Source organism: Lagenorhynchus albirostris, chromosome 10 (assembly GCF_949774975.1).
Source record: "Lagenorhynchus albirostris chromosome 10, mLagAlb1.1, whole genome shotgun sequence".
Taxonomy (NCBI): domain Eukaryota; kingdom Metazoa; phylum Chordata; class Mammalia; order Artiodactyla; family Delphinidae; genus Lagenorhynchus; species Lagenorhynchus albirostris.
Genome location: NC_083104.1, coordinates 1,800,515 through 1,823,683, shown reverse-complemented (window position 1 = coordinate 1,823,683; position 23,169 = coordinate 1,800,515). Strand labels below are relative to the sequence as shown.

Sequence of the window (23,169 nt, the reverse complement as noted above, 5' to 3'; positions counted from 1 at the left end):
GCTGCGAGGTCCGGCCCAGCTGAGGCCTGCGCTGTCGTGACCGCTGCCTGCGGCTTCCACCCAGCTGGACGGGGCTGCAGCTGGGCCCGCCTGACGGTAATGAAGATCACGGCCACCTCGCTCGCCTGCCACAAGCCGGCGGCAGGAAACATTCCAAGAGCACCTGTTTCCTGAGGACCCTGTCAGGGGCTCCCGGGCACCATCTGGGCGCTGCCCCACATGTTGTTTGCATTAGGAGTTTAGAAAAACAATTCAGTTTTGACTAATCGCTCTTTAATTTTTTCAGGCGCATCTCAAAGTCTCACTCCCGCCCCCCCCCTTTCTTTGCCAGCTCTTCTCAGGAGTCTTTAGGCTGCCACACACGCACACACACACCCAACCTCCTCTACACGCTCACACCCACCCACACGTCCTCTCAAACACACACACACGAACACACAATGCATTCACAGTTCACTCACACACGCTCACTTTCACATTTACGCACGGTTACAACTCACACTCAACGCACACTCGTGCACATTCACATACACTCAGACAACACACACACACCTACACATCCTCAAACACACACTCACAGGCGTACACACACGCACACACGCCTCCCCCTTACACAATTCTGGAGAACGACTTCTTGAAGTGGGGACCTTAGCCCTTGACGCGGGCAGGGGCAGGTCAGCCTAGGGTGTGTGCGGTCCTCGGGACCCGGCATGCAGAGCAGTGTTTATGAGCCAGACCCTGGAGCCAGATGCCAGGGTTGAATCCCAGTTCTGCAGCCTTCCACCTCCGGGCAGCCTGTCCACCTGTCCACGCTTCGGTCTCCTCCTCTGTGAAACGGTGAGGTGTGGCCACTGCTGGCGCCTCCGTACAGGCGAAGTGTGGAGAGCAGCGCCCAGAGCAAAGTGCCGTGCGTGTTTGTTTAAAAACATTCCGACAAATCCAAGTAACATCAGAACGCGGTGCTGAAGTCGGCATTTTCCTCTGGACTTTTCTGATTGCGTAACTGTGAAGCAGTTCCCTGAGGTTGAATGTTTGTCCCCTCATGGAGCCCGGGGCCTCCCGTAAAGCAGAGGAAGCTGGAGCACAGAGAGGTTAAGTTGCTTTCCTGATGTTGCACAGTGCGCTGGAGACCAGGGCAGGTCTGCCGAGTTTCCACTGTGAGCCACCCAGGGCAGGTCTCCAGCACGGCGCCCAGGAGGTTACCATGGCAGGGCGGGGGCGGGGGGAGGAAGGGGGTGGTGGTTATGGCCGGGGTGGGGGACCTAGCGAGGACAGGGGAAGCAGGACATGTGGTCTCCGTTTTAGGCAGTGGGCATGGCTGCAGGAAACAGGGGTGGCCTCAGCAGATCCCACCAGCTGGAATTACACAGCCTGTCCAGCTGGACGGGGCCCAGTTTCCAGGCGGCTCCAGGGAGGGGTTGCCGGGAGGGGGTCCCAGGAGGGGCGGTGGCGCCGGTGGGGTGGAGGGTGCCTGATGGTGGGTGGGCGGGCATCGTGGGGCAGTGCCCAGCCCGTGGCCGGCTGAGGGCTTCCTGGGCCTTGCTCTGGCCGGCCACCCGGACACGGCACAGGCCTCACGGCCGTAGCAGGGCTGCCGTCTGAGAACAAAGCGTCCTGCAGGAATTCCGGCCCCCGCCCCATTCCCACCCCAGCGGGCCTGTTCCCAGTTTGGGGGCTTGGAAGTCACCATCAGCATGTAAGATGGCGAGGACCCCCTTCCTCGGCCGACCGGCCCCCGGATTCCACAGCTGCTTTGATGCTCACCTCACCTCTTCCCTTCCTGGCCTCAAAACTGTTTGCCTCTGACCCGAAGGTGGGGGAGGGGTGCTTCCTGGCTGGGCCGGACTGCTGGGCCCAGCCGAGACTCCCAGACTGTTAGAGCGGCGAAGATTTCCTTCCTGAAAAACACACTAGCCTCTGCTTTCTGTCCCTCATGTTTCTCTCCAGAGAGAAGCACCCCCCGCTCACCCCCGGCTGTGGGCCCGGCCCCGCCCTGGACTCCTGGCCACGGGCGAGGGGGCAGTTCGCAGTAGCCTGTGGGCCAGCGGGCCGTCCTCGGTGGGCCAGCCAGCGGGACCTGGCCTCTTGCAGACAGGCACGCCACCACCTGCTAACTAGAACCAGGAAGCCCCTTCTGTGGGTGCCGCCATGCCAGACAGGTGCCGTGACTGCACACAGCCCGCCGTGGTGACTCACAGCCCACAGCAAGTTTCTTACGAGCTCGTGCCCCACTTTTCTCAGCTGCATGTGATTATCTCTTTCCCTCCCCCTCATCCAGTTCATCTGTAGGTCCTGCCGGTTCACCTTCCCCAGATGCAGCCCCCTCGCCGGACCCCTGCCGCCACCCAGTCTCGGCCCTCCCTGGGCCCCCACCTCCCTCCTCGGCCCCCTTTGTCCCAACCACAGCCTCTTCTCCACCTGGCAGGCAGCCTCAGGTGGCAGGATCCTGTTCAAACCAACGTCTCCTCTATGCTCCAAACCCTCGGAGGCTCCCGTGTTGTTCAGGGGGAGGGCCTTCCCTCCCCCGCCCTCCCCGGCCCTCCCCGCTGACCTCAGCCCCCGCCCCAGCCACAGGGGCCTTTCCTGCTCCCCACACCCACAGCAAGGGGCTCAGAGATGGGCATGACCCAAAGTCGACCAGAGACATTCCCGTTTCCTGAAGTAAGGGCTGGAGCTGCTGCAGCCATCTCTACCGGGAGGAGAGTAAAGTCATCGGAGGAGGTGAACTAAGCTGACAGGTGGGAAGAAGCCGAGCGGGGCAACAGTGATGGTGTCTGGAGCCCTCTTACCTGGGCCTAACGCACCTCTGGGTTTTCCAGGTACTTACGTCAGTGGTGCCCATTTTAATTAAGCCAGTTCAGGTTGGGTCGCTGTCACTTGCCACAGAAAAGTCCTGCTTCATCTAGAATCTGACCTGGAACCCTCTGGAAGTTCTCTCCCTCACCCCCCTCCGTGCCCTCCCCTCCCTATTGTCCGAGAGGCCCCGTTTTGGCCCCTCGGTCTGGCGTTTGGCAACCAGCCGTTCCTGTCTTTGAGTCTGGTCTCCTCCCCGGCTATTTGTCTGGCCCCCGGTGCCAGGTGTGTTTGGTTCCTGCCCTCGTGGGGAACCAGAATTTAGAAGGCCTGAATTTTAACACATTATTCGCTCATTTGTCAAATTAATGGCAAGAGCCTTGTTAGCGAACGTGGCAGGTGGAGGCTGCGTCTGGTTAATCACGGGTTCTGGTTGTGAGAGTTTCCACGCCCCCTCCAGCCCTCCCCTGGGACCCGTCGCCTCCCCCTCCCCCTGCTTGCTCCATCCCGGCCTTCCCGCCTCTGTGCGCTCCCTGGACTGTCCTTCCGTCACACCCTCCCGTGGCTGTGTCCGCATCCTTCAGTTCCCAGCTCGGTTGTCAGTTACAAGAGCCACGGCCCCCCTCACCCCCCACGGCCCCGGCGGCTCTGGCAGGTGGACCTCGGTCTGGAGGTGGTGTGACGAGGGCGGCATTCAAGCCGGCAGCCCGCCCACCGCGGCTTTGCCCTCGCGCCGTCCTCTCACCCATCAGGCCCGGGCGTCCTCGGTGCCCTGTCTGGACAGCCGCCCGCTTGGAGCGCAGGCGGCAGCACACCAGCCTCCGCGAACATTCCCGCCAGGGCAGCCCTTGCTCCCTGGGGCTCAGACACCAGAGGAGACAGGCCTTCTGCGACTCGTGGGCCCCTTTCCTTCTCCGTTGGGTCCTCTCGGTGCAGTTTTCCGTGGTGTGACGCATGGCCCACCCTGTCATCCCCCACCCCGGGCCCGCATTCTCATGGGTTCGCGTCCCTGGCCTGTGCTGCCTGCCTGAGTCCTGGAGCCGCCTGAGTGGACTGGCTGGACTGGCCTCTCTACCCTGAACCGGTTGCTGTGTGCGCAGAGGACCAGCCTGGAGCACAGGGTCCGGAGGGGCAGGACCCCGACTGCAGGCCGGGGCTCGGAGGTTTTCACTGACTGTTGGCCCAGTGGGTGAGCGGACTCAGGGCTGAACCTCAGGGGCCCAGAGGAGACAGATGGCGGAGGCCAAAGTCAGGTCCTCGTGCTCAGGCTGGGGTGCAGGGACCCGGGCCGGGGGACAAGAGGCCATAGGCCATACTGGGGCTGCAGGGGAGCTGGACCGTTTGCCTTCCTGTCATGACGACCCCTCAGTGTTTGGCAGGGGTCTTGTTTGGAGGGAGAAGTTGCCTTGTGTGTGGGCTCGCGTGTTGGGGGTGCGTGGCAGACGCTGCCAGCCGCCCCACAGCTGCTCTGCTATTTCCGGGTGGTAAGAGCTGCAGCGAAGCAGGGGACCACCCTCTGAGGGATGTTACAGCCTATATCCCTTCGGGTGGGCATGGCCGTGGGCAGCTTCTGGGCTGTCTCCTGTCCCCCTTCTGAACGGGGGCTGGGCAGCGACCTCGCGGGGCCGGGGAGCCGCAGGCAGAGAGAACCAGGTCTCTGACACATGGTGCCGCCCTGTCAGCCCCGGAAGGCTTCTGCCCAGGCTAGTCCTGAGAGAGAAACAACCTCTATATTGTTCGCACCTCCCTCACTCTGGATTTCTCTCCTATATCTTATCTAACTAACATAGGCAGGAGGCACCACCGGGCCTAAGTGTCACGGGGCACAGAGTGGAGACGGGGCCCTCGGGGAGCAGGACCTGCCCACCCGTCAGTGGATTTTTCCAACCTGACCCCTGCCCCTGACCAAGCAAAGCCCCTGTGGCCCCCTCTCCATCCCTTCCTATGTCAGGTCCCTCCTGGCTGGAAGTGCAGCTCCTTGGACAGGATAACTTGCAGGGGGGCGGGAGAAGGCTCAGAGCGAGGGCCAGGTGCCCCCAGTCACTGCCCCGTGAGCCCTCCCACCTTCTCCGCTCTGTCCACGGCCACACCTGCTGGAGGCCTGCTGAGGAGCGGCCCACCATCCCCGTCCTGTCCTCGGGCCCAGAACCTCCTTCCCTCCCTCCCTCATCCCTGGCATGTGCCAGGAAGTGCCAAGGATTCCCCATCTCTGAAAGAAGCCAGCTGCACTGTGTGGTGAGGCCCAGGGCTGCCCGGCCTGGCCTCTCCAGACTGCCCTTCCAGAAACTCCCAGCCCCTTCCTGCCTGGCTTCCTGCCCAAGCCCTTCCTGGAAACTGGGCCCACCCTGCCCCCCAGCCCAGGGCGCCAATATTTCCATGGGGTGAATCAGCCAACCTCCCCTGGCAGGGCCCCTCCTTTTACTCACAATATTGGAAAGCAACTTGCGGGCAGTGGCAAGGAGAGTCCAGGCCGTGGCCCCAACCCCACCTGCATCCCATCGCACCCATACCCTCAGCCGAGGTCTCCAAAGCCGACGAAAAAGACAAGGGAAGAGAATCAGAGAATTTCTATTCAAGCCTTCGTCTAAAAAGAGGAATTAGTGAAGCCTTATTGATACAGGAAATGCAGGTAGTGTTGCCAAGTATATAAGGCGTGAATAAATATATGGGTGTTGAGCTGCTCTTACTGACAGGTGCGTAATCCACGTTTGGTGATGGTCCACACGAGCCCCACACCTGAGCCTGTGTCCGTCTGTGGAAGGACCTGGGCCTCCATGGAGGGGGATAGACGGTGGGGGGGAGGCAGATACGAAATTATATAAAGTAATAACTGTAGTAACATGGTGTTGGGTCAAGGAGGAAAGGGAGTATGATGTAGGACTCATGTTCCTATATCTCACTGGAATTAAGTTAGTGTACATCTGAAGCTGTTGGAAATACCTCAAAAAGATACAGGGAAAGTATCATTAAAGAAATTTAAATTCCACCTTCACTTAATGCAGACGAAAGCAGTAAAGAAGGAATAGAGGAACTAAAGGACAGGATACACACAGAACATATATAATTAGAAAAACAACAGAGACAATCTAAAGCTGGTGCTTTGAAAAGTATCAAGAAAATTAGTAGACTTTCAGCTCGATTGACCAAGACAAAATGACAGGAAATTCAAATGACTAGAATCAGAAATGAAAGAGACATTACTACTGACCTTACAGAAATAAAAAGGATTCTAAAGGCATCCCATAAGCAATTGCATGCTAATAAATTAGATAACTCAGATGACATGAACAAATTCCTAGAAAGACACAGAATACCATAACTGACTCAAGAATGAATACACAATTTGAATAGGCCTACATAGTAAGTGAAGAGATTAAATTATAATAATAATAAATTTTTAAAAACTGCCCACAAAGAAAGACAGCCCAAGGCCAGATGGCTTCATTGGTGAATTCCACCAAACATTTAAAGAATAATTGATACCTATTCCTCACAAGTGCTTCCAAAACATAGAAGAGAAGGGAACACTTCCCAACTCATTCTATGAGGCCATCTTCACCCTGATCCCCAAAGCAGACAGAGACATCACATGAAGAGAAAACTACAGACCTATATCTCTTGCGAATGTGGATGCAAAAGTCCTAAAAAAAGAATGCTAGCAAACCGAATCCAGCGACATATATAAAAGAATTATACACCATGACCAAGCGGAATTCATCCCAAGAGTGTAAATTTGGTTTAACATCTGAAAATCGATCAATGGATTGAAGGACAAAATACACGTGATCATCTCAATAGATGCAGAAAGCATTTGATAAAAGGCAACACCCTTTCGAGATAAAAGCACAAAAAAACTTGGAATGGAAGGGAACTTCCTCAAGCCGATAAAGGGCATCTACCAAAAACACACATCACTGACCTTATAGTTAATGGTGAAACACTGGAAACTTTCCCTTTAACTACAGGAACAAGGCAAGAATGTTCACTCCTGCCGCTTCTGTTCAGCATTGTTCCAGAGGTTCTATCCAGGGCGATTAGACAATTGAATGAAATAAAATTGCATCCGTATTGGAAAGGAAGAAGTAACATTATTTCTGTGCACAGATGAAATGATATTGTATATAGAAAATCCTTAGGAAACCACTCAAAGACTATTAGAGCTGATAAACAAATTCAGCAGGGTTGCAGGATACAAGGTTAATATACAAAAATCAATTGTATTTCTCTACACTTGGAAAGAACAATCTGAAGATGAAACTGAGAAAACAATTCAGTCAACAATAGCACCAAAAGGAATGAAAGACTCAGCAATAAATTTAACAAAACAAGTGCAAAATGTAGAGTCTGCAAACTACAAAACATTGTTGAAAGAAACTAAATAAAGTCTCGATAAATGGAAAGACGTTCCATATTCATGGATCGGAAAACTTAATACTGTTTAGGTGACAATACCGTCTAAACTGATCTACAGACTCAACGCAGTCTTCATCAGGATCACAGGTGGCTTCTTTGTAAAAATCGAAAAACTGATTCCAGATTTCACACGGAACTGCAAGGGACCAAAAAGTAGCCGAAACAATCCTGAAGAAGACACTGTAGGAGGACTCACGCTTTTTGCTTTCGAAAGTTTTTGAGTGAAAAAAGCAAGGAGCAGAATAATATGCAAAGTATAATAAACAGCTACTTAGCAATCCCCTCTTCGGTGGGAGTGCACACATTGAAGTTTCGCACAAACTTATAGAGCTCTTAACTTACAGAGCTTCAGTCATAGCTAGCCTTCCCTAAGAAAAAGGAAAAGGCACCTGAAAGTCTCCAAAGATGCTTTCCCACCTGGTGTCAATTTAAGCCACTTTTGGAGGTGGTGAGCCGGAAGTGTGAGGTTTCAGTCTAAGGGTTTAATGTGGTCGGCTGGTGAGATTGAAATAAGTAAAAAATTAAACCAACTTTCCTTTTCTTGAGAACTAACTGTGTGCCTGGGGTCCCATGTTCTTCAGCTCATGTAATCCTCAGAGGAGAGGCCTTAGGCTCAGAGAAGGTAAATGGCTTCCCGGGGTCACACAGAGGGGAAGTAGCAGAGCTGGTCCAGGTGCGCTTGATTTCAAAGCCCATCCTGGGTCCACTCCCCGCCGGTGGACGGGATGTGGAAGCTCAGGGAAGCTGGCGGGGTCTACTGCTCACCTGGCTTCTCAGGGATGGCCTGTGCGGGCGAGTGGTCCCAGCACACACTGCTAGGATGACCTCTCTGATGCCCAGCAGGGAGACGTGTATGGTGGACACTTTCCTTAGTCATCCCGTCCCACCCGTGAGAGCTCTGAACAGGACGTTCATTGACGTAGGGCTGGGATCTGCCTCCCTGGGACTTCCCCACCTGTCCCCCGAATGCCACAGGCTTCCGCCACCTTGGGACAGGCCTGAAGAGACTTAGAGGGTTGGTGCCTGGGCCTTCTCCAGGCCGAGCCACTTCTGATCCTTACAGGAGGCGTCCCCAGCCTCCTCCGCATTCCAGCTGTCCCCTCCAGCCCCCCTGCCCAGGTTGGCCCCGTCCCTCTCTAAGGTGGGACCTCCTGTCTTGGTGTCTGGGGGTCTGAGGGGTCTGTCTTCTGGAGCTTGTAGAGTGTGAAGGAGAGAGGAGCCCCGGGGTCCCCCAGGGGAGGAGATGCCAGCGTCACGGGGTCCTGTGGTCACGTGTACCCAGGGTGACTTCAGGGAAGATCCGTCACAGTTCCTGATACCCCAGTGTGGGCCCCTCTGGATGGCCAGCGCGGACCCCGAGCCTGAGGCTGGCGTGGCACGGCCAGGCTCCTCTCCTCCCAGGAGCGCCTCGCGGTGGTTTCCGTAAGTTGGTGGCGATTGCATAACTCTTTCACCAACTGCCATGCCGGATATATTTTGCAACCCAGCCCGCTGTGCCACACGTGTCGGCTGGCACTGCCAGGCCTCCCGCAGAGGCCGGAGGAAGTCTGAGAGTGAAGCACGCTGACAGCGCTGCCCGGGACCTGTCAGCCGCAGGACCTGCTCCTCTCCGTCCTCAGGGGCGCTCCCAGGGCCCCACTGTCCTCCGGCCAGAACGGGGAGCTGTCAAGTCCACGGAGCAGTCCCAGCAGGTGTGGCCTTCTGAGGAGACACTGGCACCTGCACCTGCCAACAGCTCTTCTTGGTGTTCAAGGGAAGATAGGCCCCAGAGTCACACTGAGGGAGACCTGCGCACGTCACCCCGAGGGCAGCATCCTGCGGGCGTTGCTGGGAGAGGCCCCGCGGCGCACGAGGTGCAGCACGGCAGAGCGAATTCTGAGGAAGGGTCGTTCTAAGAGCGGGGAGAGGGGCGTCCGCCGGCTGACGGAGCAAGAGACAGGAAGTCCACCAGGCTGTGCGCCGCTGGCCAAGGACAGCTGCGAGGGCGGACCAGGGCCTTGAGGCTGGCCTCTGCCCACCGCTCTAGGTGCGCCGACGCTCCAGGGGTTGGCAGGTGACCCTGACGGATTCGTGATGCTCCCAGAGCAAAAGCCTGCGATCTCTGGGAAAACGGAGCCGAGTGCGGAGCGAGGACACGGACACTCCCTCTTCCTGAAAAGGTTCTCGGCAGAGTCAGGAAGCACAGTGGACACTGCTGGCTGCCGATGGCTCCCAGCTGAGACAGTCACTTGCAGCTAAAGAGAGCCGTCTCTCCCAAGGCCAGACCCCTTCTTGGGGGCAGCCTGCATCCGATGGCTGGCTAGTGCAGGGGTCTAAAGGCCCAGCCCCCCCACTTCCACTTGGACAGCCCTGAGGACCACCCTGGCTCCAGCTCCCCCCGGCAAGTCGGCTGAGCCTTTGTGGTGACTGCATGGCAGCCCAGCTTCGCTCTGCTTCCCTGCTGCCCTCACGAGATGCTGATTCTCAGGGCTCCCCAGCAAACCTCTTGGGGACCCAACCTAGGGAAGTCCCCTGATTGCCTTTTAATTCCCACAGCAGAGGTTACCGCTGACTGCACCGGCTCCAGGCAGAGCAAATCCAGGACTCGCCATCTGCAGCCCCATCCAGCAGGAATGACTTCATACACGTGTGCGGGGCTGACCCACTTACCAAGTGCCCTTCTGTGATTCATCGGAACAGTTGGGGATCCCAAACCTTCCTGAGAAAAAAGAAGGAGAAGGAGGAGATACTGCTCCACGTAACTGAAAAATCTAAGCACGGTCTTTAGGTATGGCTTCATGCAGGGCTTAAATTATGTCATCAAAACCCTGTTGGTTTTCTCGCTGAGACTCTGCTCTCAGGCAGGCTTTTGTCTCAGGTGGCAAGTAAGCAGCAACGGTTCTGGACGAACACCTCCAAGTTGAAAAGTTCCGTGGGAAAGTGAATCTTATTTCCAGATGCTTAAACAGAAGTCCTGGGATTCATGTTGCTTGGCCTGACTGACTTGGTTTTAGCCGCCTCTGTTTCCCAAAGTGACACCATTTTGCATCCCCATCGGCAAGGTATGAGAATTCTACTTGCTCTGTATCATCTTCCACATTTGGTACTGTCAGTCTTCTTAACTTTAGTCACTTTAGTGGGTATATACTGCCTTTAATCTGCATTTCCTTGATGACAAGTGATGTTGAGCATCTTGTCATATTCTTATTGGCCGTGTTATGAAGTGGCTGTTCAAATTGTTCACTTTAAAAAATCAGGTAAGTTGTCTTATTCTTGAGTTGCAGGAGTTGCCCTAAAAAATAAATTTTGGTTACAAACCCTTACCAGATATATACATTTTTCTCAGTCTGGGGCTTGATCTAAGCTCCAACTTTAAGAGATTAGAGAAAGAAAAACAAATTAAACCCAAAATGTTGATAAAAGGAAATAAAAAAGAAGAAATCAATGAAGTGGAAAATTAAAGAAACAATAGATAAAATCAGTGACAGCAAAAGCTGGTTCTTTGAAATGATGAGTAAAATTGATACAGGCCTACGATGAACTTGACCAAGAAAAAAGAGAAGAGATACAAATTACCAATATCAAGAACGAAAGAGGGACTTCCCTGGCAGTCCGGTTGTTACAACTCGGTGCTTCCAATGCAAGGGGCGTGGGTTTGATCCCTGGTCGGAGAACTAAAATCCCGCATGTCACATGGTGCGGCCAAAAACTAAAAAAAAAAAAAGAAAAAGAAAAAGAAAAAAGAATGAAAGAGGAGACACCACTACAGATCTTACAGATATATTGAGGATTATAAGGAAATATCATGAACAAGTTTGTGCCAATAAATTTGACAGCCTTGATAAAGCGGACAATTTCCTTGAAAGACACAAATTACCAAAATTGACCCAAGAAGAAATAGAAATTTAGAATAAATCTATATAAATTAAAGAAATTAAATTTGTCATTAAAAACCTTCCCACATGGGCTTCCCTGGTGGCGCAGTGGTTGAGAGTCCGCCTGCCGATGCAGGGGACACGGGTTCGTGCCCTGGTCTGGGAGGATCCCACATGCCGCGGAGCGGCTGGACCCGTGAGCCATGGCCGCTGAGCCTGCGCGTCCGGAGCCTCTGCTCCACAGCGGGAGAGGCCACAACGGTGAGAGGCCCGCGTACCGCAAAACAAAACCAAAAAAACCAAAAAACCTTCCCACAAAGAAAACATTTTAAAAAGATAATATAAATGCTACACAAACTTTCAGAAAATAGAAGTGGAAGAAACATTTCTCAACTAATTTTATGATGCCATAAAACAGACAGAAACATCATGAGGAAAGAGGACTATGGACCGAAATCCCTTATGAGCATAGATGCAAAAGTCTTTAACAGAATTTTAACAAATCGAATATAGAAATGTACAAAAAGGATAATACATCATTACCACAAGGAGCTTATCCCAGGAATGCAAAGTTGATTTCAAGTCCAAAATCAGTTAATGTAATCCTCCACGTTAGTAGAATAGGAAGGGAAAACCATATGATCATTTGTCAAATAAAGCATTTGACAAAATTTAACACAAGTTCACAACTAAAATTCTTAGCAAACTAAGAATGGAAGAGAACCGCCTCAGTCTGTTGAAGTATGTCTGTGAAGAACCTATGGCTAACATACTCAGCGGTGAAAGATTCAATGCTAAGGTTAGGAACAAGGCACAGATGTCTGCTCTCACAACTTCTGGTCAACATTTACGCTGAAGATCCTAGCCAGTGTAACGAGGCAAGAAAAAGAGACAAATGGCACAAAGATAGAAATGAAAGCTGTCTCTATTTGCAGGCAACACGATTGTATACCCAGAAAACCCTAAGGAATTGTTTTTTAAAAAGCTAGAACTAAAAAGTGAATATAGCGAGTTTTCAGGATAAAAATCAATATACAAAAATGCACTGTATTTCTGTACACTAGCAATGAACAATTAAAAATGGAATTTTAAAATTAACTCAGTTTACAGCATCAAAGACAAAATATGTAGGGATAAGTTTAACAACATATGTGTAAGGCCTGTCCACTCAAAACTTCAAAACCTTTATAAAGCAATGTTACTGCGATTTAAAAAAATCTAAAATAAAACTACAAAACCTTATAAACGGAAATTAGAGGTGATCTAACTAAGTGGAGATACATACCATATTCATAAATCAGAAGACCCAATAGTGTTAAGCTGTCAATTATCCTTAAATTGATCTATATATTCAATACGATCCAAATCAAAATCTTATAGGCTTGGGGCTTCCCTGGTGGCGCAGTGGTTGGGAGTCCACCTGCCAATGCAGGGGACACGGGTGCGTGCCCCGGTCCGGGAGGATCCCACATGCCGCGGAGCGGCTGGGTCCGTGAGCCATGGCCGCTGAGCCTGCGCGTCCAGAGCCTGTGCATCCAGAGCCTGTGCTCCGCAACGGGAGAGGCCACAACAGTGAGAGGCCCGCGTACCGCAAAAAAAAAAAAAAATCTTATAGGCTTTATTAAGAGAGAAATTGACAACCGAATTTTAAAATTTATATGGAAAAGCAAAGGACCTAGAAGAGCCAAAATAATCTTGAAAAAAAGAAAGAGCGGAGTCAGAAGATTTACACAGTCTGATTTCGAGACTTTCTATAAAGCTATAGCAATGAAGACAGTGTGATATTGGTGTAAGGATAAACCTATAGATCGATGAAAAAGAAGAGTCCAAAAATAGACCCACATTTATATGCTCAATTGATTTTAAAAAATGTTTTCATTAGAGTATGGTTGATTTACAAAGTTGTGTTAGTTTCAGGTGTACAGCAAAGTGAATCCGTTATACACACACATACTTCCACTCTTTTTTAGATTCTTTTCCCATATAGGCCATTACAGAGTACTGAGTAGAGTTCCCTGTGCTATACAGTAGGTCCTTATTAGTTATCTTTTATATATAGTAGTATATATATGTCAATCCCAATCTCCCAATTTATCCCCCCCAGTTGAGAGGCTTTTTTTTTTTTTTTTTTTACAAACGTACCAAAGTAATTCAATGGGGGAAAATACTGCTTTTTAAACATATGGTGGTTGAACAATTGAATATCTTTATGGAAAAAAATGAGTGCCAACCCTTGCACCATACTCAAAAACAATCCAAAAGGGATCAGAGATCTAAACCTAAGAGCTAAAACTTATAAAAGTCTAGGAGGGACTTCCCTGGTGGCGCAGTGGTTAAGAATGTGCCTGCCAATGCAGGAACACGGGTTCGAGCCCTGGTCCGGGAAGATCCCACATGCCACGGAGCAACTGAGCCCGTGTGCCACAACTACTGAGCCTGTGAGCCACAACTGCTGAGCCCGCGCGCCTAGAGCCCATGATCCGCAACAAGAGAAGCCACTGCAATGAGAAGCCAGCACACTGCAAGGAAGAGTAGCCCCCACTCGCCGCAAATGCAGAAAGCCCGTGCGCGGCAACAAAGACTCAACACAGCCATAAATTAATTAACTAATTAATTAAAAGAAAACAAAAGTCTAGGAAAAGACATTTAAAAAAACCTTTGTGACACTGAGTTAGGCAAAGATTTCTTAAATAGAACACAAAAGGCACAATCTATGAAAGAAAAATAATAAAATAGACCTCGTCTTTATTATTTTTAAGTCAGATACTTAGTACACATTCTTTATTAGGTTTTTAAAAGTTCTTTCTTGTTTTTGGATTACAAAAGAAATACATTTGTCATTACAAATCAAACAACGCTGCTCACAGAGAACCTTAAGGAATGCATACACGATTATCATATAGGGTTTTTAAAAATACGAATGGGATTATAATATATGTATTATTCTATAACTTGGTTTTCCCCCACTTGAAATACATTGTGGACAGCGTTCCCCATCAGCACATGCATAGCTAACCCATCCATTTAAAAAGCTACCTAACAAGCCGAGTAATGGTTGTATCAAAATCTACTTATCCAGTTCATACTTATGGGTATGAAGCTGTTTGCAGTATTTTTGCTTTACAAATGATGTTGGTACATCTATTTTCTCACGTGCTAGTATTTCTGCATGATCTATTACTGAGTGTGTGGTTGTGGGTATGTACAGTTTACATTTAGATGGCTTCCAGCTAATTGCTCTTGCAGAAAGGCTGTATCAATTTATATCCCACCAATAGTGGAGGAGGGTGCTTACCTTCCCATGGGCTCGCAGTCAGTGGATGTTATCACTCTTGTTGCTTGTGTAATGGTTTGTCCGAGTGGCCAGTCTGTTAAATGAACACTGGTATCTCATTGTTGTTTTTAATTTTCATTTATTTGATTGCAAATGAGGGCATGCTTTCTTTTCATATGTTTATTGACAATGATATTTCTTCTTGAGTGAATGGCGTGTTTTTCTATTGAGTTATTTGCCTTTTTCTTATTGATTTTTAGGAACACTTTGCATATTACAGATATTGACTGTTACTTCCTTACATGCATTGCAAATACTCTCTCCCAGTCTATTGTTTTTCTTTTAAGTTTGTTTATAGCACCTTTAACTATACAGAAGTTGAAACTTTTTTTGTAGTCCAGTGAATCAATCCTTTATATTTTCTGCTTTCTGCATGATGCTTAGAAAAACCCTCGCTACCTCAAAGTTACAAAAAAAAAGTTGTTCCTTTTCTTCAAGTATGTAGTGAATTCTTGTGTTTCAACTGTATTGGTGGTGTTTTAACACTTCAGCTAGGTGTTGGTTACACAGGTATTTTTTATATTATTCAGGTACTTCTGTGTACCTGAAGTATTTCACAATATGTTTTTATAAAGAAATAAAGACAGGGGAAAACCAAATAAATATTTGATGGGGTGGCACTGCCAGAAAAAACTCCGAGCCTGGTAAAAACAAACTCACAAAAACAAACAAACAAAACAAGACTACGTGACGTTATCTCTAAGCCTAAACGATCTTTAATGTCTGGAATCGGCACCGTCAGGAGCTGGTTACTTACTAAAGAGAGGAAGAGCTCCAATGCCCACCGCAGACATGGCCATGGCAGGGCGGGCAGGGAGCAGCCTCCCAGGGAGCAGAACCGGGGCAATTGAATTGGCCGCCCAAGAAACTCACGGAGAAGTTTCAAACGTGCCACCACTTGGATGGACCTTAACGACATCATGCTAAGTGAAAGAAACCAGTCACAGAAGACAGAGTGTGTGGTTCCACGTACATGAAACGTCCATAGCAGAGACAGAAGGCAGATTAGTGGTTGCCAGGGGCTGGGAGGACAGAGAAAGGAGAGTGCTACTGGATACAGCATTTCTGGGGTGATGCAAATCTTCTAAACTTAGATTGTGGTAACGGTTGCACAACTCTGTGAACAGACTAAAAGCCACTTACCACTAATCTGCTTTTCCATGTTTTAGCATGTATCAGGCCTTCATTCCTTTTTACGGCCAAGTAATATTCCATCGTATCTCCAGACCACAGTTTGTTGATCCATTCCTCAGCTGATGGGTTGGCATTTGGGTTGTCTCCACTTTGGGGCCATCATGAACATGAGCGTACACGTTTGTGTGTGGACATGTTTTCCTGCGCCTTGGGTGCATACTTAGGAGTTGCGTTGCTCCAGTGGCGTAAAGCAGGGGTCCCCAACCCCCGGCCGCGAACCGATACTGGTCCACGGCCTGTTAGGACCCGGGCCGCACAGCAGGAGGTGAGTGGTGGGCAAGTGAGCAAAGCTTCACCTGCCGCTCCCCATTGCTCCCATTACCACCTGAACCAGCCCCCACCCCCGGCCCGGTCCGTGGAAAAATTGTCTTCCGTGAAACTGGTCCCTGGTGCCAAAAAGGTTGGGGACTGCTGGTGTAAAGAATACGGGGATTCTGTCTCACGTTTCCCAGGGTTCTTGCTAGCAAGCCTTGAGATGTGCTGGGGGTCGTGTGCACTGCGTGGTAACCTCCTCTCCCCTTGCCAGGGTTTGCAAGGCCCGATTACTAAGAAGTAGCAGCCATGTTCTCCCCCAGCCTTGCCTTGTTATGTGGTACTGCAGGCCGCTGTGCCCATAGTGAGAGTGGACAGAGGGCAGTGGAGGCAGGAACCAGCCCCGTTTCCATGGCTGTTTCTCGCTCTCCCTGTCTCTCTGTCTTGCAGTCTCTGTCTCTCTCTCTCTGGAAAGCCTGTAAGGACCCATCTGCACCCTGGCTGTCACCCACAGCTGGCTTGGCCCCCACCAGGAAGTGGTCTAGGGAGTGTCTCAGGGAGTATGTGAAGAAGCCACGTGGACATCTGGGCAAAAGCAACAGCAGGTGCAAATGTCCTGGGGTGGATGTGTGCCAGGTGTGTTTGAGAAGCAGCCAAGAAGCCAGATGGGCTAGATGTGAGCAAGCCAACAGGATGAGATCCAAGGGGTAACGAGGGTCCAGGTGGTGTGGGCTCCTCGGAGCCAGGAAGACCAGGCTCACATTTTCACGGGGTCCCTCTGCTGCGATGGTCTGAATGGACAGTAGGGAATTTGTAGGCTTCCATCAAGAAAGCTAGTGCAGGGCTTCCCTGGTGGTGCAGCGGTTCAGAGTCCGCCTGCCAATGCAGGGGACACGGGTTCGTGCCCCGGTCCGGGAAGATCCCACATGCCGCGGAGCGGCTGGGCCCGTGAGCCATGGCCTCTGAGCCTGCGTGTCTGGAGCCTGTGCTCCGCGAGGGGAGAGGCCACACAGTGAGAGGCCCGCATACTGCAAAAAAAAAAAAAAAAAAAAAAAAAGGAAGCTAGTGCAGTAATCCAGGTAAGATGTTGGCAGCTTGGACCAGGGCAGTAGCTGTGTTGACGCTGGGAAATGGCCAGATTTTGGAATAACAGACTGAAGGCGGGTGTGCATGTGTGTGTGTGGGGGGACGTCCCCGTGACCTTGGCTCACAAGGTGGCAGAATGACTTCCAAAATGCAAGTGTAATGCACCCACCAAGGTAACTCCAGTCCGGTTTTTCCATCTTAGTAGTCAATACATTTGTTTCCATGTGATTCAGAAAATATATAACTAGCCCATTGAACCCATCATTTTGCCAGTGATATAAAATTATCTTTTAGTAACAATTTAATTTATAAAGACATGAATTGATTTAAAGAAAATGATCACCAAACAGCACAGGAGGTGAAGAGGTGTGGCGGAAAGCCCTGAAGATGGCAGTGGGCGTGACCGTGCTTTGGGGAAGCTCTGGGCACACCTGGGCCTCTCCCTGCACAGCCACGCGGGACAGTGCCTTTTCCAGGAGTGTCTGAGCTCGTCCACCCTCTGGCCTTTGCACTTCCTCTGTCCAGGTCTCACGTGTCGCCTCCGAGATGTTTTTGCAAGATTGCTAGTCATTTATTTTTTACAGTTACATTTTTAATCCATCTGGAATCCGTTTGGATATATCTAAGCGGGGTCCAGTTTCATTTTCTGCCAGATGGGGGTTCACTTGTACCAGCGCCATTTATTTCACAATCCACCCTCTTCCCACCGAACTGAAATACTACCTTTGTCGTATATTATGTTCTCATGTACACTGGAATCTATTTTTGGATTCTCTGTTCTTTTCCATTGTCTGTTCCTCTGCCAATGCCACATTGATTTGATTATAGTGGCTTTATAGTATGTTCTTATTTCCGGTAAGGCAAAAACCCCATGTTACCCTTTTTCCAATTTTCCGTGGTTACTCTTAGGCATTTATTCTGCCACATAATCTTTGAGGTCATTTTATCCAGTTTTTAAAAATTCACCCTGTTGGTATTCTAATTTGAATTATGTTAAATTTGTGCAGAACATTTGGGAGAATTGACATTTTTATGGTATTAAGTTTTCCCATCCGAGAACATGGCCTGGCTTGCTCTCTTCCAGATCTTTTTTTTTTTTTTAATAAATTTATTTATTTTATTTTTGGCTGCGTTGGGTCTTTGTTGCTGTGCATGGGCTTTCTCTAGTTGCGGTGAGCAGGGGACTACTCTTTGTTGCGGTGCGCGGGCTTCTCATTGTGGTGGCTTCTCTTGTTGCGGAGCATGGGCTCTAGGTGTGCAGGCTTCAGTAGTTGTGGCACACGGGCTCAGTAGTTGTGGCACACAGGCTTAGTTGCTCTGTGGCATGTGGGATCTTCCGGGACCAGGGCTCGAACCTGTGTCCCCTGCATTGGCAGGTGGATTCTTAACCACTGTGCCACCAGGGAAGTTCCCAGATCTTATTTTGAAATCTTCCAGAAGATTTAATCCCCTTTGTGTCTCTATACTTCTACTTCATGTGCTTCATTTCCATAAAGAATATACAGTTCTGTTTTGTGTTTAAAATTCTGCCAGTTCTTCCTCTGACTGAAGCATTGTGCTTCATATCCATTCACACAACGTCACCACTGCACAGCGTTCCATCCAAAGAAGGTCCCACTCTTGGTTAATCCATTAGCTCGCATCCAGAGTTTCTTTATAAATTTTTTTTTTTAACTAATAGTGCCTCATGAATATCCTTGTCCACATCTCTTCTGCTCATGTGGGAGGGTTTCTCAAATGCCTAGAAGAGGAATTTCTGGGTCATGTGCATTTATATCTTCAACTTTACTAGATACAACCAAAGTACTCTGCAAAATACTTGTACCAATTTACATTCCAGCCAAGAGGGCCAGAGAATTCTTGTTTCCCTGTGTTCCAGCCAGTGATGGAATTTTCTCCTCCACTTACCTTCTTGGCAAACTTCTGTGCCTCTCCATCTTTATTTTTTTGTTTTTGAATTTTATTTTATGTATTTTTTTTATACAGCAGGTTCTCCATCTTTATTTTTCAATCAAAAAATTTTTTTTTGTTTTTTAATCTTTATTTTTTATATAGGATATATATATGTATGTGTGTATATCTATCCCTATCTCAATCTCCATCTAACTATCATCTGTGTAATTTCAACAGTGATCAAAGCTTACACAGTAGTCTTTCTCCTCTCTCTATTCCCAGCCCCACAAACCTAGATCCTTTTGTCTGTGCAACCATTGTTAACAGTTTCTTCTGTTTTCCATCCAGAGAAATTCTATAAATATGTACACAAATCTGTATGTATCTTCTCTCCTTATCCCCATTTTTAATCACACCAAACTTAGGCTTCTGCACCGTTCCACTAATTCTCTCTTGGGATCATTTGTTATCCATTACAGAAAGAGCTGCCTTTTTCTTTTCTTTTCTTGCCTTCCTTCCTTCTTTCCTTCCCCCTTCCTTCCTTCCTTTCTTACTTTCCTTCCTTCCTTTTCTTCTCCCTTTCTCCCCTTCTCTCATTCCCTCCTTCTCTGTTTCTTCCTTTCTCTTTCTCTCTTTTTCTTTCTCTTTCTTTTCTTTTCTTTCTCTTTCTTTTTCTTTCTTTCTTTCTTTCTTTCTTTCTCTCTTTCTCCCCTTCTCTCCTTCCCTGCATCCCTCCTTCTGTTTCTTCCTTTCTTCCTTCCTTTTTCTTCCTTCCTTCCTTCCGTCCTTTCTTTCTTCCTTCCTTTCTTTCTCCTTCCTTCCTTCTTTCCTCCCTTTCTTTCTTTCTTTCTTTCTTTCTTCCGTCTTTCTCTTCCTTCTTTCTTTCTTTCTCTCTGTCTTCAGGAGCATAACACTCCACTGTTTGGCTGTATATTTTTAAGAGTCTGTTCCACGTGAGCATCTTTTGTTTCCAATTGTGCCATAATGTACAAGGCTGCAATGAATTTCCTTACAAATTTCACAAGTGTAAGAGCCTGTCTATCAGATAAAGGCCTATAAATGGAATTCCTGGCTCAAAGTGTAAGTGCATTTGTGAATTTGATAGTGTCGCATTTCCCACGCCACCCTGAGTGCATCAGTTGACACCCGCCAGCTTGTCTCCCCCACCCCCTCAGGAACATAAGATGTAACCAGAAGTTTTGATACTTGCTAACACTGATAGGTATAAAATGTTATCTCAAAGTGGTTTTTAATTTATTTATTTTTAAGCAATTGTGGTATAATCTACACACCATAAAGTTAACTTAAGCATACATTTCAATGAGTTTTAGTAAGTTTATGGAGTTACAACCATCACCACAGTCTAATTTTAGAACATTTCTCTCATCCCAAATCTGTCAACGTATTTTTTTAATAAATTTATTTATTTATTTATTTATTTATTTATTGGCTGTGTTGGGTGTTTGTTGCTGCACACGGGCTTTCTCTAGTTGCGTGCAGCGGGGGCTACTCTTCCTTGCGGTGCGCGGGCTTCTCCTTGCGGTGGCTTCTCTTGTTGCGGATCATGGGCTCTAGGCACGCGAGCTTCAGTAGTTGCAGCACGTGGGCTCAGTAGTTGTGGCTCATGGGCTCTAGACTGCAGGCTCAGTAGTTGTGGCACACGGGCTCAGTTGCTCTGCGGCATGTGCGATCTTCCCGGACCAGGGCTCGAACCCGTGTGCCCTGCATTGGTAGGCAGATTCTTAACCACTGGGCCACCAGGGAAGTCCCTGTCAATGTATTTAAAATTTTCATTTCTCTGACTGAGATTAAGCATGTTTTCATTAAGAGACCTTTCTATTTCCTTTTCTATGAATTTTCTGTTCGTACCTTTGCCCATTTAAAAAAAATTATTTATTTAGTTGGCTGCGCTGGGTCTTAGTTGTGGCGCGCAGGATCTTTAGTTATGGAGGGTTCTTATTTGCAGCATGAGGGATCTAGTTCCCTGACCAGGGATTGAACCTGGGTCCCCTGCATTGGGAGCATGGAATCTTAACCACTGGACCACCAGGGAAGTCCCTGCCCATTTTTTAATTGTATTTTTTTTCTTATTGATTTGCAGACACTCTTTATATATTATGTTCCCAGACTGGGTTAAGTGCCTTTCGTCAAGCAGGCACCTGGGATTCCAATGCCCGTAGACTAGAATGAGCAGAATCTCTTGATGTGCCTGCCTCTCCACCACCCTGTGAGCTGCCTGCACAGAGTGACCATACCTGGTCTCAGTCCACATCCCTGACCTCTCAGCAGAGGACCTGGCCCAGAGTAGGTCTCTGCAAAAAAGCCTGGGTTCAATATTTGTACATCTGTGGTCTTTCCCCGTTACAGTTCCTATCACAGTTTGTGACAATGTATTAATTGATGTCAAGTCGGCTTGCCTCCTGAGGCAATCCATGGATGGGTACCATAGCCATTGTTTTCAACACTGTATACCCAGGGTCAAAAACAGTGTGGCTTAGCACACCATTTTAAAGTGCTGATTGGACTTATTAACTAACTAATTACTAAGTGGTTTACAGTACCTGGAGGGAGAAAGATATTGGAAATACTCCCAAAGTGTGCGGAGAAGGAAGGCCGAAAGCAACACAGCCACAGCACCCAGTATTTCTATGAGGGACATGTCCCTGGCCCAGGGGCCTGAATTGGGTGGATGGGGACCCTGGGGCCACCAGGGCAGGCGATACCAAGTCCCTTATGGCATCACTGTGCAGAATGTGGGCCCAGGGTAGCCAGTTTTTCAAGAGAAGCTGGAAATGAGTCTCTTTATGTGAAATCTCCCACTTCAGAATATTGTTAACAATTAGTTGTTGCATGAGCCCCTGAGACTTGGGCTGCCAATTTTCAAAGGCTGGGCTACAAAACTCTTTTTAAATACATGCTCATGAGTAATTCTCGTAACAACCCCGGGGGCCAACCTGAGGCTCAGAGTAGGAAAGCCTAAGGCCACCCAGCCAGGAGGGGTAGTGTGAGTGTGTGTTGGGGAAGTCCTGGCCCTAGATCCTGAGCTACTTACTTCCAGGAGAGAATGGGGGCATTCCTGAGGAGTAGGGAGCTAATTCTCAGAGCCCTGTGGTGGGGTGGGCCTGGCCTGGTGCCCGATTAGCCCCTGCAGAGGGAGATGGGCAGGTCGAGCTCCACCTGGAAGCCCATTCGGGCTGTGGCCTTCTCTTGGCTCTAGACACCGTGCTGTCCGAGCCCACGCGCAGCAATAAATCATTGTCGCCTCTTGACAACGCTGGTATAATTACCTTGTATTATGAGTGGAGTCTCGGGGGCTTAGGCCTGGGGAGAGAGGCCGGGCACCCTGAGGACGGGGCTGTCGGTGCCCTCACAGGCACAGTGGGCGCACATGCTGGAGGTCTCCGCGGTGCTCTCTCCTCAAGCCCGCGACCCCAGACTTGCAGGCTGCGGCAGGTCAGTGGAGCCAGGCACCCCGGGGCCAGGGCGTGGGTGGTGGGATGGTATAACGGTGAAGAGAAGGTGCCGGGTCCGGCCCATCTGCCCTCATTCCCTTGTCCCCAAAGGATTCCAGCCGCTGGGCTGTGGTGAGGAACAAGACAGACCCCCTCCCCCCAGGGGGAGCAAGCAGACAAGCCGCTTTCACATTGTGCTAAGTACTCACTATAAAAGAAATACACAGAACAGACCGAGAAAAGTGAGGCAGAGGAGGGCAACACTTCCTTTCGGTGGGGGGGGGGGGTGACATCTGGGTAGAGGTCCGGGGCTGGGAAAGTTCTGGCCCCAAAGAACAGGAAGGAGGCAAGAGAAAGGGACCGGGTCTGAGGGGTCAGCAAGCCCTGTTATGTATGTTCCAAAGGAGTTTGGCTTTTCCTCTAAGTTCAGAGGGTACTTCTAATAAATGATTTCTTGCTGCCAACTAAGCTGTGTGACGTTGACAGTTGGCACGTCTATAATTTCCTGCTGGCCCATCCATCCTTTCAACAAACGGTTATGGGGCATCTACTGAGGGCCAGCCTGGCCCTGGGGGCACAGCAGTGACAGAACAAAGTCCCCGCTCTGCAGAGCCCAGCTCCTGGAGGAAGAGACCCCGGTCCACCTCTCCAACCTGGCAGCTCGCACCCCGGCGGCAGTCTCCCCAGACCCCGGTCGGAGACCCGCGGCCGCCAGGTGGCGCTCTGCACCTGCGCACCGGCCACCGCTCCGGGGTCGCCGGGCTGAGACCAACCCGCGCGGGGGAGGGGCGGCGGGGGGCGGGGGCGGGGCCCGCGCCGCAAGTTATGTGACTTTGGGTTTGACCTGCCTGGAGAAGAGCTAATCCCGCCTTATAATAGACTCCGGGGAGATAGGGAA

General features: G+C 49.6%; 2 long non-coding RNA genes across 2 annotated transcripts; both read right to left on the bottom strand.

Moving 5' to 3' along the window:
• Positions 1-256: 256 nt before the first annotated feature.
• LOC132526731 (uncharacterized) lies at positions 257-2,915 on the bottom strand. The gene is made up of 2 exons (XR_009542676.1): positions 2,828-2,915; positions 257-1,076 (listed from the first exon to the last, which is right to left on the bottom strand). It is a non-coding gene; the product is annotated as an uncharacterized LOC132526731 (long non-coding RNA).
• Positions 2,916-20,062: 17,147 nt separating this feature from the next.
• Positions 20,063-23,065, bottom strand: LOC132526730 (uncharacterized). The gene is made up of 2 exons (XR_009542675.1): positions 22,107-23,065; positions 20,063-20,541 (listed from the first exon to the last, which is right to left on the bottom strand). It is a non-coding gene; the product is annotated as an uncharacterized LOC132526730 (long non-coding RNA).
• Between the last annotated feature and the right edge of the window lie 104 nt (positions 23,066-23,169).